At 43.5% G+C, this 8,965-nt stretch overlaps 1 long non-coding RNA gene across 1 annotated transcript; it reads right to left on the bottom strand.

Moving 5' to 3' along the window:
• Positions 1–3,992: 3,992 nt before the first annotated feature.
• Positions 3,993–8,578, bottom strand: LOC147710680 (uncharacterized). The gene is made up of 2 exons (XR_015295871.1): positions 8,215–8,578; positions 3,993–5,949 (listed from the first exon to the last, which is right to left on the bottom strand). It is a non-coding gene; the product is annotated as an uncharacterized LOC147710680 (long non-coding RNA).
• Between the last annotated feature and the right edge of the window lie 387 nt (positions 8,579–8,965).

Here is an 8,965-nt window from a genome sequence, read left to right as displayed (position 1 = left end):
ACCTCCAAAAAGAAGGCCCCAGGGCCTGATGGCGTCCCTGCGGACTTTTACAGATATTCCCCAAATATCTGGGCGGGGGTCCTAACAAATGTTTTTACAGCCGCAAACTGTAAAGTCCTCCCCAGCACTTGGTCCACCTCTATCATCGTGCCAATTTATAAAAAAGGACAGCGGGATGACCCAGGGTGTTACAGGCCAATTTCCCTTTTAGACTCTGCGATTAAGATCCTAGGCAGAGTCTTATTATACAAACTTAGAGATAACATTGAAAGGTGTGGGGGCCTAATAAATACTCAATACGGCTTCAGAGAAAAAAGGGGCACGGTGGGCCAGTGTTCTAATCTGCACCTGATACTATCAAAGTATACAGTTGCCAAGGAGGGGGTCCTTGTTTCTAGCTTTTATGGACCTCTCCTCGGCTTTTGACCTTGTGAACAGGTCAAAACTGTGGGAAGTTCTAATGCAGATGGGGGTGGACAAACCACTTGTTTACTTTTTGCCTTCTTTACACCAGGAACTATTCGCCCAAGTGAGTGTTACGAAGGAAGGGAGATGCACAAGTCATTTCAAATCGTTAAGAGGAGTGCGTCAGGGCTGCATCCTGGCCCCCCTCCTTTTCACCATCTACATAAACGGCCTGGATAAACATCTAGTGGCAGTGGAGGGGGACGTTCCGCGTATAGGAGAAGCGAAGATCCCGGCTCTCCTATACGTGGACGATGCTGTCCTACTAGCACGCACCGGGGTGGGCCTCCAGCGTTTGCTTGATTCCTTTGGTACCTTTATGGACCAACACGACCTAAAGATCAATGCAAACAAGTCTCATACCATGGTGGTGGGCCGACACAGAAATTAGAGGAAAATTATAAACTTTTTCTGTAAGGGGGAAGTCATGTATGGTTCCGCATTATGGGGCTATGTGTCACAAGAACTGATACAAAAAGCGGAAAATACATTTTTGAGACGCTTGTTATCGAGCCCTCAGTCTACCCCGACATTCTCAATTCATGGGGAGGTGGGACTTGACTATGTCACTGATAGAATCAGAATGGCCCCCCTATTATTCTGGCTAAAGACATGGCTTAATGACGAGTTAACACTTAATCACTCCATTATGACAGATGTTATGTCATTAGACCATGCAATGAAAATCCCCTGGCTAGAATACGTGAGACATACTTTTGCACGGCTAGGACGCCCGGATTTATACAATGCCCCATCTAGCATTAGGCGGGAGGACGTGACCTGGACTAAAAAGAACTTTCTGGCCGTGGCAAGAGTAGCTCGGGAAGAGCAGGAACTTTCAAAACCAACGGTCAGACAACATTATGTGTTACTTATTTCGCCTTACCTTAGTATTGTAACTAAATTTAGATTCAATTTAATACACTATTCCCTAGGCACTTATCATTCATGGTGTAAACCGGAAAGTGGCCCCCGTGTAGCTGTGATGAATTCTCCTTACAGGATTCCATGCATTTTATTATGTTCTGTAGCTTTTACATGGCACCCAGGAAGAAAAATCTGGCACCTCTACTAAGAGAGGCAGGTTTTATCCAGGTTAGGCCTGCCTTTGTTTATTTACAGTCTTTATGTAGCATTCGCGTTATCTTTTGTGTGGCCAGTTTCTTAGTGGCGGCTCATAGAATTAAATCAAAAAATGCCCACTAAGAGATCCTGTACAGTTAAGCTTGCAATTACATTGAAATATCTACAATACGTCTAGATTTGCACTTGTCCTTAACATGTTCCACTAATGATCTTGCATATGATTGTGTATATGTATGAAATAAGTGTTTTTTAATTGTATATAAATGTTTTATTGCTTTTATGATTTTAACGAATCGAATAAAGTGCATTTGACTGACTGACTGAATGGGTACTCCATCAGATTCAAATCTCTGCCGCTTTCTACCTCCCTGGAAAACCCCAGTCAATTGGCTAGATCTGCTGCGAAAGGAGGTCTCCATCTTGCTATAAAAACATGCCATCGAAAAGGTTCCCTGGTAACAGCATAGACAGGGGATCTATTCCCGCTACTTCTTGGTTCTAAAGAAAGGTGCAAACAAGGAGTTCAGGCCCATACTAGATCACAGGCTCTTAAACAAATTTGTCCTCAAAGACCGATTCAGGATGCTGGCATTGCATCAAATCATTCCACACATTCATCAAGGGGACTAGATGTGCTCCATAGATCTTTAGGATGCTTACTTTCACATGACAATTTCTCAGAAGCACCAGAAGTTCCTACGATTCACGATACTCAGACAACTTCCAGTTCAAGCTTTTGCCTTTCGGACTCAAGTCTGCTCCTGGCAACTTTTCAAAATGCATGGCGGTGGTGGCTGCCTTCCTGAGAAAGCAAAAGATATTAGTCTATCCTTACCTAGACGACTGTTTACTAAAGAGTGCCTCTCCAATTCTCTGGCAGGAACATCTGAGATACTGCATTCATATCTTAAACCAATTGGGCTTGTGTGTAAACTTCAAGAATCTATCCTCAACCCTACTCAGAGGATCCATTACTTGTGCGCTACTCTAGACGCTGAAAACACAAGAGGATGTCCTTCGGAGGGGAGACTATCAATACTCCACAAAAGTCGTACACTCCTGAGAACACCTTATCCCACGTCCAGGCAGGTATCCTCGCTGCTGGGCTCAATGGCGTCCTGCATATTCATTGTTCCAAATGCCAGGCTGCAGATGAGGCCCTTACAACAACTTCTAGAGCACAAATGGTCTCAAGTTTCCAACTGCTGGGAGGATACCATAGCTCTTCCTCACGCAGTCCAAATTTCAATAAGATGGTGGATGGAACAGCCTCATCTTCTGAAGAGTTCTCTTCCACCAGGAAACCCCAAACAAACCATTGTCACAGATGTGTCCCTTCAAGGCTGGGGTGCTCACATGGGATCTCTTCGGATCCAGGGGATGTGGTAGGAAAAGGAGAAACTTACCACATCAACATGTTAGATTTCAGAGCGGTACATCTGGCTCTTAAAGAGTTCTTCCCATCCATAGTCACTTTTCCTGTTGGTTCAGACGGACAACACCACAACAATGTACTACCTGACAAACTGGGAGGGACCAGATCCAGACCCCTGTCTCTGGAGGCTCAAGCAATTTGGAAATGGCGACTGGCAAGGATCATGTATATATCTGCAGTTCACCTTCCAGGCACCCTCAATGCACAGGCGGATGACCTGAGCTGAAACTTCGTCGAAGCTCACAACTGGGTGATAAAAGACGAGATAACACAAGACATTTTTGGGAGATGGTATTCTCCAGACATTGACTTATTCGCAGACACGGCAAACGCAAAATGCTGCGCCTTCGCATCCAGGTATCCTCAACCAGGCTCTAGAGGGAATGCAATGTTGATCGACTGGCCAGAGAAATTACTTTATGCCTTTCCACCAGTCCCTCTCATACCACTGGTGATCAGTAAGCTCTACAAATCCAGGACAGAGATGATCCTGATTGCACTAGAGTGGCCTCACCAGTGGTGGTATACAAACCTGCTACACCTTTCAAAGACACCACAGAGCCATGCCTTCCGGATCTGTTAACCAAGTTAGTAAGGAAGGTTTTTCACCCCAACCTTCCGTCACTGAGATTGACAGCATGCCTCCTGACTTCCTACAATATGGTCACTTAGGCCTCTCACAGGACTTTATACAGATCTTAAAAGAAACGAGAAGGCCTTCGACAAGAAAGTTGGATGCTTTCAAATGGAAGTGTTTTTATCTATGGTGTACAGCTAATGGTCATGACCCTATCCTGGGTCAAGAACTGGTTATTTTGCCATATCTTTTGTACTTAGCTAAAGCAGGCTTAAAGTTCTCTCCTATTAGAGTACATTTGGCAGCAATTACAGCTTATAGAAAGTTTCCCATTCAGGCTTCTTTTTTTAAATCCTGTATTGCTTTGCCCACTTACGTAATCTGAACTTACGCACACCACTTACTCACAGAGAAACTCCAGCACTCCACTGGAGGTAAAAATGAGCTTTATTAATATTGTAGGCAAAGGCAATAAGTCACTGCAACTAAGAAAGTCTTAGGCACCGAGTGAAAGGCAATAAACAATGAATACACCACACTATATACATAAATATGAAACTGTGAATACAGGTATATAAACAGTTAATGTACAAAACACCTCACCAGATTCATTTGCAGCACCGGAGTCTTCAACATCCCTAGGCCAAGCACTGAACACCAGGTCGGGAACCCGCAGACCGGCAGCTCAGGGAGTAATCTCTTCGGGCACCAAAGTTGTCCCGCGAGTGCGTCCACTCCAAGACTGAGTTCCTGAGCTCCACCCCACAGACCCCGCTTTTTATAGCTTAAATCAACCTGTTCGAGAAGCCTCTAGCAGGCGCTCTCGCCCATCTTTTCACAAGTGCTGGCCCCCATCTCTGCATCAGACCCACCCAGACAGACCTGGCCAGATTCTGTTTAGGCGGTGTCGAGGCAAAAGACATTCCTTTCCCACTCTCCGGCCTTGGAGACTGGCACAGCCATCCTCCCTCTGTTCTAGCGATAAGTATGGAATGCATGAAAACACTCTGAAGGTACAACATAACCTCACGAGGCATCCTCACGAGATGCCTCGCACCTGCTTGTACTGGTTTACGTGAATAACATGTTTATGTTACTGCTAAAGTGTAACTCCAGGTCAAGGCAGCTCAAGATGGAAGTGCGAGCAACAAAATGGAAGATCAGAGCATTGCATGGAATCGAGGTCAACATATGATTTAGCACGTTTAAAATGGCAAATGCAACAACATATGATTTAGCATGTGTAAAATGGCAAATGCAACACATTCCACCCCTTGACCTTCGATTCACCCATCATACCCCATTGGTCTAAATACCATGGATCTGGGACGAAAAAGGGAGAGCGCCCCTTGACCCTTGAACATCACCATTCACATATATCAAAAATAAAATCACTGAATTAAAGGCACAGCTATGACCGCATCTTTTAACTGCAAAATTGGAATTATTGCAAAATAACTAGCAACTGAATATCATGACTGAAAAGCAAAACTATCATTGGGGCACTGTATCTGTTAACTGTAAAAGCAGTATCAATGCATAATAACCAGCAACTAAATAAAATCTAACTGAAGATCTGATTGTCATTAAAACATTGCATGTCTCATTTAAAGGCAAAACCTTAAAAACTAAATTGTCAGAGTGAAGGATACAAGACTGTAGGCTATATTTGAAAGAGTAAAAACTGCATTACAGAATCAAAAACGTAATCAATAACTCTTGTGTTAAAGTGACTACTCAAAAACATTGAATTCAAAGCAGATCATAATGAACTGGTTTTCTCTTTTTGTTCTTTTTAAACTTACTGCATTACTTAAAACAAGAACTCAGGTGAAATATCTCAAAATAATTCAGCTTGTGTCAATTGAACCTCTAATAATGAAACTGCAAATTCTACTGCCAAGGCAGCCAACTGTAGCTCAGAAAATATCTACTCCAACTGCAGCAAAGTGTCTCTACTGAAAAAAAGTGTTCTTTTCTGTGAAAAAAGCAAAACAAAAAACACCACTGTCTCTTGTCAGGGGACACAAGCAGTTCTCCTGTGCGAAAGACACACAGCTCTCACGCTTTAACAGTCAGCCTCACTTGAAGGGGACAGTTCCAATTGTAGCACACTCTGCTGTCCATCTATGTAGATGACAGCTCTCTGGCATCCATCTTCATCAGTATCCCCTCGACAAGGAAGAACCCCATCTGATCTGGTTCTCCATAGATCATCAGCTCCCGTCTGCCATCAGCCCCAGGACATCACCACCATCCAGTCTGGCTCCAGGCTTGGGGGAGTTTGGGGGTCCACTCTCCAAAAAATAACAAGCTAAAATAATAAAAGGGGGGGTGAGGGCCCATGCATACAGGGAGGGCATCACTTGCACCCCGGCACCGCAATCTGAAACGATAAACAAGTATCACATGTCTTGCAAAAATTCTTCAATTCAAAAACACATAATGTTCTTTTTACATCTCTCAAGGTCCCATATTTTATTTCTGTCTGCAAAGCTCTCCTCTAGATCTGGGGAATAGTTCAAGAATACTACCTGCATTATATCCTCTAAATTTATTTGGGCAAAATCTGATTTTTTCTGTCACAGTCAGAGGGGCTGGGGAAATCCCTTCACACCCTTCTCACTCCTAGCTAGCAGACCCCCTCCGTTCGGAGATGTCCGCGTCCCAGGGCTGGCTCAATTTCAACCCTAACAGAGCCTGCTCTCTGCCTCGCAACCCTCCCTTCGAGGAGCTCACATTCCAAGAGCGAAGCGCCTGCCAATTTCTGTCTGCCCTGCCTACCTCCTCATAGGGAGGGGGCATGATGGTGATGAAGCCTGCACCTTTGCAAGCCTCCCTCTCTTTCGTATTAAAGGAAGCTTCACAGTCTGAAGAGTGGAATCCCCCCTCCTTTACACTGAGCTCTTCCGCGGACACAATTTGGGTGCTCGCCAAACATACCAAGCAGGGAAGACTCTGCTCCTGTACTCGCTTTTGAGCCCCGCCTTCACAAAATGCTCCGAGGCAGGCTGTGCTATCTTTTTCTTCAAGATCAAAGCCTGTATGTTCCCAGCCATTCACAACCTAAAAGCTGTGGAACTTTTCCCTTCTTAAATGGAACAGCATGATGTTAAAAAACCCTTTCTTTCGTCTAAGACAAAAAACAGACTCAACCTCTTTTGAACTCCATCAACACCCTGCGTTCTCTTTTTAAAGCTCCACACTTCTAACTAATTCAAGCGCAAATTCTAAACTGTCATTTATCTATGAGACTATTGGTGAGTAAAAAGCAAAGCATTGGCAACAGTAAAAGGTCGCATACAAAGTCTCATGGTACTTCTGTAACATTATCTGGGGCAGCATCAGTTTATTGTCATAATCTAGGAATTCTCGAATTTCCGAAACATTTTATTCTTGTGATTGATGTTAACAAATCTGTTTCTGTTTAATTCTGTTCTGCACAGACAACCTTCCCTGTCTAAATGGGCCATTTTATAACCAATGCAATCTCCCATAAGCAAATCACATTTTCTCTCATACTGTTCTGTCCAGTATCTTTTAGTGTGCACAAGTACAGATTCATGGGCATTTGTTCTGCATCTAAATTGAAAAGTCCCTGCACTTCACTGTAGCTAGAATGGGCACATTGCTTTTGGGTAATATCACAAAATACATTTTTAAACCTTTTAATTAACCAGTCATACACACTCTGCTGTTGTACATTTTCAAAAACATATGGGTACATTTCTCTTTTAAAGCACAGTTCATCATAGACTGTTGGGTCTAATTTATTTCCACCACTGGTGATCGTTAATTCTAAAACACGGGTCTTCTTATCTTTCCTTTCTGACTGAAAACCCTCTTCGGAAGAATTAATTAAAACAGCCTGTGCAATTGGCAACCTGACTGGATTTTCTGTAACATTTTTCACATGTAAATCATGCACGTTTAATTCTGTTGTCAAAGGAATATTTTCACACTGGGCATCAATTAACATTTCCTTCAGCTCTTTTTGCAAATGCTCAAATTGTGGACGCATGTTAAACACATTAAAAATAACCCCACTATCTCTATCTGAAATGTCATCCCACCTTTCAGGATTATATTCTGAGATGTTACATTCACGTTGCAGCTGCGCACATTTTAAATGCATTTCTTTTACTGAACACTGTAAAGGGATCCTGCCCTTTCTGCCTAACGTAAAAAGCTATTCACAAGCCCTTTATACAAAACACATTTAAACACACAATAATTCTCGTTCAACCAAACACAATTAGCTCACTCATGAGCCAGAACACCATATGGGCTAACCCCATGCAAATAAATCAACTGATATCTGAGAGTCTACTTTCTATTTCTAAAAAAAACCCAATATTTTCCCCTTTTAAATCAACCTTCATATCCTGCCGACTACGCCAAAATGTATTGCTTTGCCCACTTGCGTTATCTGAACTTACGCACACCACTTACTCACAGAGAAACTCCAACACTCCACTGGAGGTAAAAATGAGCTTTATTAATATTGTAGGCAAAGGCAATAAGTCACTGCAAATAAGAAAGTCTTAGGCACCGAGTGAAAGGCAATAAACAATGAATACACCACACTATATACATAAATATGAAACTGTGAATACAGGTATATAAACAGTTAATGTACAAAGCACCTCACCAGATTCATTTGCAGCACCGGAGACTTCAACATCCCTAGGCCAAGCACTGAACACCAGGTCGGGAACCCGCAGACCGGCAGGTCAGGGAGTAATCTCTTCGGGCACCAAAGTTGTCCCGCGAGTGCGTCCACTCCAAGACTGAGTTCCTGAGCTCCACCCCACAGACCCCGCTTTTTATAGCTTAAATCAACCTGTTCGAGAAGCCTCTAGCAGGCGCTCTCGCCCATCTTTTCACAAGTGCTGGCCCCCATCTCTGCATCAGACCCACCCAGACAGACCTGGCCAGATTCTGTTTAGGCGGTGTCGAGGCAAAAGACATTCCTTTCCCACTCTCCGGCCTTGGAGACTGGCACAGCCATCCTCCCTCTGTTCTAGCTATAAGTATGGAATGCATGAAAACACTCTGAAGGTACAACATAACCTCACGAGGCATCCTCACGAGATGCCTCGCACCTGCTTGTACTGGTTTACGTGAATAACATGTTTATGTTACTGCTAAAGTGTAACTCCAGGTCAAGGCAGCTCAAGATGGAAGTGCGATGCAACAAAATAGAAGATCAGAGCATTGCATGGAATCGAGGTCAACATATGATTTAGCACGTTTAAAATGGCAAATGCAACAACATATGATTTAGCACGTGTAAAATGGCAAATGCAACACAATGCCAGTTGTTTAAGACTTCCTGGGAGGGCTAAGAAAGGTCTACCTACCAATTCTGTTATCTTCCCCTGCCTGGGAACGTAATGTGG

Source organism: Lissotriton vulgaris, chromosome 5 (genome assembly GCF_964263255.1).
Source record: "Lissotriton vulgaris chromosome 5, aLisVul1.2, whole genome shotgun sequence".
Classification (NCBI taxonomy): Eukaryota; Metazoa; Chordata; class Amphibia; order Caudata; family Salamandridae; genus Lissotriton; species Lissotriton vulgaris.
The sequence above is the reverse complement of the archived record's forward strand: the minus strand, read 5'-3'. Positions and strand labels throughout refer to the sequence as shown.